The sequence below is a fragment of the Nannospalax galili genome, unplaced genomic scaffold, assembly GCF_000622305.1.
Source record: "Nannospalax galili isolate Female #2095 unplaced genomic scaffold, S.galili_v1.0 scaffold640, whole genome shotgun sequence".
Taxonomy (NCBI): Eukaryota; Metazoa; Chordata; class Mammalia; order Rodentia; family Spalacidae; genus Nannospalax; species Nannospalax galili.
Window position 1 is genome coordinate 597,517 of NW_008346088.1, and position 6,000 is coordinate 603,516.

At 37.0% G+C, this 6,000-nt stretch overlaps 1 protein-coding gene across 4 annotated transcripts in view; it reads right to left on the bottom strand.

Moving 5' to 3' along the window:
- The window catches only part of Ccdc148 (coiled-coil domain containing 148), a 376,894-nt gene that overhangs the window by 343,593 nt on the left and 27,301 nt on the right, over nucleotides 1–6,000 (bottom strand). The window lies entirely within an intron of this gene.

The following is a 6,000-nucleotide window of genomic DNA, read 5'->3' on the forward strand; positions in this document are numbered from 1 at the left end:
TTGGAATACTTTGAAAAAATTATGTGTGTGTGTGTGTGTGTGTGTGTGTGTGTGTGTGTGTGTGTATGTGTTACTTTAAATGTCTGGTAGAACTCAGTAGTGAAGGCTTTCTTGAGGAAAGGCCATTTAGGCCTTTCTTGTTTGCTTGTTTGCTTTTGAAAATTCCATACATATATACAATGCATGGTTCCCAAACTTATTTTATCAGGGCCTTTTATGACAGGTTCTGTCTCATTGTTCATTATTGTCCATTCGGGTTCTCTGCTTCTTCATTATTCAATCTTGTGAAAGGTTAAACTAGGAAAATTGTGTCTATTTTAGCTTCTAAAAAATTTTACGCAGTCAGTTGTTCATAATGATCTTTTATAATCTCTTGTGTTTCTTTGTTGTCAGTTGTAATGTCTCCTTTTTGCCTCTGATTTTGTCTTCTCTTCTTTTTTCCCTTAGTTTATAAAGCTAAGGGTTCATCAAGTATAGCTTTCCAAAAAGCAAATTCTTCATCTAATCACCATTGTGCATTTTTGAAGTCTCTATTTAGTCTTTATTTGTGCTCTGATCTTTTTTTTCCCTTTCACTAATACTTGGATTTCTATTGCTTTTCTAGTTATTTGAGGTAGACGACAGTGTGTATATTTGACATTTTTCTGCTTTCTTGGTGTAGATGTTGGTTGCTGTATAGTTCTGCCTACTGTTAGGCCTCCCCCATAAATTTGGATATGTTTCCATTTTCATAGATTTCAAGAAAATTCAAATTTTTCTTCACAATTTCTTCATTTTTGCATTGTTTGCTCTGAGTATATTGTTCAATTTCTATGTGTTTGTATAGTTTACAAAGTTTTCTTATTTCTAGTTTTATACTGCATTATGATCTGGACTGATCATTGATATGATTTAAATTTTCTAAAATTCGTTGAGATTTAGGGTCTCAGACTTTTGTAAAAGAGGATTAGTGAGACCTGAATACTATCCTACATATTGGTGATATGCTAAGCACTGAAGGTAGAACTAGCAACATGTGAAATAACAAATGGCAGAAGAGCCAGCAGTAAAATCACATCAAGACATAATAAGGTCAGGGTGATCAGAAGCAGGCTCACAAAGGGGAACAGTTGTTACAACCACCTCTACAAATGCATCTCCCTAGTTAGACACCAGCTGCTATTTTCTCCTTTGGAAAAATACACCTCTGTATGGTTGAAAGCTGACATATTTTGAAAGTAGCCCTTTTTCACCTAAAAAACAAATTATAAACAGGAACTAGAGGGTGACGATTTTATTCATGTTTTTCAAAATAAATAACAATTTTCTCTCACAACGAGAGCATAATAAACTGTCATTTGGAATATATGAAATGATTATACACATTGGGTCATTCATAAAGTGGTCAAAACATTTTTTATTTATAATCTATTCTTCTCATGGTTCTGTTTTTTAAGGTAATTGTTGAGTACTTTATTCACTCATCCATTCAAAACAGGCACATAATTGAATTTAAAGCCCACTCAATAAGAGGGAACTCATGTGTGGTATTGAACACATAGCCAAATACACATGACTGGAAAGTTCATAGGTCTTAGAGAAAGCCCCAAGGATGTCACATCCCTAGACAAACGCAATTTCTTACTATATGCTAAATATGGATCCTTGCATTTACAGACAAGTATGCCAGTTACCCCTCATCAAAGAAACTTCTCTTGGAACAGAGAGTGACTATTACAGAGTTCCACAACAGGTCACATACAGAGGTTCTCTAAGAAATGCCCAATCCTAGGTGACACATCAACAATGGGACCTCTATACCTAAGGCTCACAGAACATAGTAGAACAAGGACTAAAGAGAATACTAATTCATCTCTCAACTCTCATCAACAAAGCTCCCTCATACAACAGAAGTCCATGAAAACAAAAGGACACAGATGGCTAAAGCATAGAGAATAAGAGTCTGCTGGGTGTGGGTCCTTGAACAGGTCTCCTATATTAAACTTCACCCACTCAGGGCTCAAAGACCATTACAGAAGAGGGAGCAAAAAGATTGTAAGAGCCAGGGGAGGAGGAACATGACCATATCAAAATAGAGTCTTACAGACTCCTGGGCCAGCAGTGGTTCTAGAATACCATGCTAATTTGATCTTTACCCTTCCCTCCTCCTTTTCTTCATTATGACATTTCCATATATGTATATAATGTAGTTTGATCATATTTACTACCTGCATATGGTTTTTCATGAGTCTTTGGTGAACACTGAAAGTTGTGTATATGAAGAAAATAGGACAGCTATCAAGAAAAAGGGGGAGGAAGAGGAGGAAGAGGAGGGGAAGGAGGAGGAGGAGAAGGAGGAGGAGGAGAAGGAAGAAAAGGAGGAGGAGGAGGAGGAAGAAGATGAAGAGGAAGAGAAAAGATGAGCAGTTATTTGAGTTTACACGGGGATGAGAAATATTGAACTTTCTATTGGTCAGAGTGGTTTTTGTTATTTACTGCGCCCTATCAGAAAAGACCCAGGAACTTATACCTTACTAGAAAGGCTAAGTTTTTTTTAAGTAAAAACTACTCAGGTACCCATCCTATCAAATCTTAAAAGCAAACCACAATTTCATCTATAAATTTTAACTGCTGATTAAAACCAGGTCCAACACTAGTTTAAAATAACATAGCAAAATCCAGACATTTAAAAACATACAATTCAGGATATCCTTAATTCAAAAAGCACTGGAAATACAAGAATCAGAAAAATATTGACCAATATACCAAATAAAAATCAGAAAATAGAAACAGACGTAGAAAGAGCGAAAGCATTAAGATTAGTACTAATGGACTTGAAAACAGAGTTGGTAAGTGCTAGAAATATTTTCCAGGGCTTAAAAAAGCATGAACATAATGAGGGAAGAAAAGGACAGGGGTTGGAGAGATGGTTCAATGGTTAAGAGCACTGACTGCTCTTGCGGAGGACCTGGGTTTGATTCCCAGCACCCACATGATGGCTACCAAGTGTCCTTAACTCCAGTTCCAGAGGAATCCGAAGCCCTCCTCTGACCTCTGAGGAACTGCATGAAACAGGTGCACTCACATACATGCAGGCAATACACTCATACATGTAAAATAAAAATAATAAATAAAATACTTAAAAAAGAAAAAGATAAAGAATCACGTGGCATCGTTAGAGATAAAAAAGCATAGTTAGTGAAACGAGAATTTCATTAGTTGAGACTAACAGTAAATTAATAGTAAATTAGATACTATAAAAGAAAAGAACAGTGAGTTTGAACACAGAAATTATATAGAATGAAACTTAAAGCCATGTACAACAAACCTACAGCCAACATCATTTCTAAATGGAGGAAAAACTGGAAGCATTCCCATTAAAATCAGGAACCAGGCAAGGCTGTCCACTATCTCCACTCTTTTTTAACATAGTGCTTGAAACTCTTTCAAGAGCAACAAGACAAGAGAAGGAAATTAAAGGAGTAATAATTGGAAAAGAAGAGATCAAATTATCCCTTTTGTTGTAGACAATATGATATTATATCTAAGAGATGCCAAAAATTCCACCAGAAAATGCCTATAACTATTAACACATTCAGTAAAGTGGCAGGTTACAAAATTAATCTACAAAACTCTGTAGCCTTTCTATATACTAATAACAAGCAATCAGAGAAAGAGTACATGGAAACACGCCCTTTCACAGTAGCTGCAAAAAAATAAAATAAAATATCTCAGAATAAACCCAACCAAAGACATTAAAGACCTCTACAATGAAAACTTTAAATCTTTAAAGAAAGAGATTGAGGAAGACATCAGAAGATGGAAGGACCTCCCATGCTCATGAATTGGAAGAATTAATATTGTAAAAATGACCATCCTACCAAAAGCCATTTATAGATTCAATGCAATGCCAATCAGAATCCCTATGACATTCTTCACAGAGTTGGAAAAACCCACCCTAAGACTCATATGGAAGCCCAAAAGACCTCAGATGGCCAAAGCAACCCTGAGCACTAAGAGCAATGCTGGGGGGATTACTGTACCAGATTTTAAATTGTATTACAGAGCTATAGTAATGAAAACAAGATGGTACTGGCAGAAAGATAGACCTGTAGATCAGCCACCTGATATTTGACAAAGGGGCCAAGAACATTCACTGGAGGAAAGAGCATGTTCAGCAAATGGTGCTGGCAAAACTGGATCTCTAACTGTAGAAGAGCAAAACTAAACCCCTATCTTTCACCTTGCACAAAAGTCAACTTCAAATGGATCAAAGACCTGTATGTGAAGCCTGAAACTCTGAAACTGTTAGAATAAAACATTGGCAATAACCTACAAGATATAGGTGTACAAAAGGATTTTCTAAACCAGACATCAATTGCTCAGGAAACAAGGGCAAGAATCAACAAATGGGACCTTATTAAAATAAAAAGGCTCTGTACAGCAAAGGAGGTAACCAGGGAAGTGAACAGAAAACCCGCAGAATGGGAGAAAATATTCACCAGAAACACATCTCACAGAAGTTTAACATCCAGAATATATAAAGAACTCAAAAATCAAAGAATCAAGAAAGGAAGTAACCCAATTAAAAGATAGGCTAAGGATATGAACAGAGTTCTCAAAAGAAGAAATAAAGATGGCTAAGAAGCATCTTAAAAGGTGTTCAACATCATTAGTAATTAGGGAAATGCAAATTAAAACCACTTTAAGATTTCATCTTAACCCAGTCAGACTGGCTAAGATCAAGAGAACAAATGATACCAAATGTTGGAGAGGATGTGGGGAAAGGGGAATGCTCATCCTCTGCTGGCGGGATAGCAAACTTGTTCAACCCCTATGGAAACAAGTGTGGAGAACTCTTAAACTACAAATGGACCTACCATTTGACTCAGTTATACCGCTCCTTGACATACACCCCAAGAACTCATCTTATTGCAGAGACACTTGTATATCCATGTTTGTTGCTGCTCTTTTCACAATAGCTAAGAGATGGAAGCAACCTAAATGTCCCTCAACTGACAAGTGGATAATGAAACCGCGGTGCATTTATATGATGGAGTTTTACTCAGCACTAAAGAAATATGAAATCATGAAACTTGCAGGTAAAGGGATGAACTAGAAACTGTTAAACCAAGGGAAGTAACACAGACTCAGAAAAGAAAAAACAAAACCAACGCATGTTCTCCCTCATATGTGGATCCTAGAACCAAATCCTTATAAGTGAGTATGTATCCAGACATAACTACAGAAACCAGTATAATGAAAAGCATCCAGGGAGGTAAAGGAAAAGAAAGAACCTAAAAGAGAAGAACAGTAGGAAACAGGCCTTAATAAGGGAGATATGGATAAAATTGGGGTTATTTTAAGGGGAGAGGGGAGGGACGGTTATACAAGAAACCTTGGGGATAAAGGGGAAGAAGGAGCTCAAGAGTGGTGGGACCATAGGAGAAGGGTGTTATTAAGGGTGAAATGGGGAAAACGGGGGCACTTAAAATGAGAAAACCATGTTGGAAGTGTTAGACAATGCGAGAGATAAATAATGCCTAACTAGTTTTATAAAAAACTAGAGGGAACCATATTAATCAAATTATACTAACAAATTATACATACAGCTAGCTCAAGTAATATAATTCATGTCTAAGCAAGGTTTATCTGAGAATGTTTGGTCTTTACCCAAGCTTTATCTACATAGCACATGGTAATTGAAAGTACCAGACTGGTGGAACTAACTTTCTTGGATGTCTATCAGCCATACTTTGGGGCCTATACTAATTTGGTCAGAGGGATATAAAGAACAGTTTTTGCTTCTTGCCCTCCTAGGTTAACTAAGCTCCTGTAACTGTGGCATGTTACCTGTCCTCTTGATCAAGGAGGCCATGGAGACCCCACCAAATGGACTTGAACCAGTGTCCAGTCTACAAAGAGGATGGTCAACACAGAGGAAACATTTACTCCACGTTTCCAAGTAAAGCCAGCCATGGTTGAGCGGGACTTTTGACTTCTCTTCACATAGATGGAACT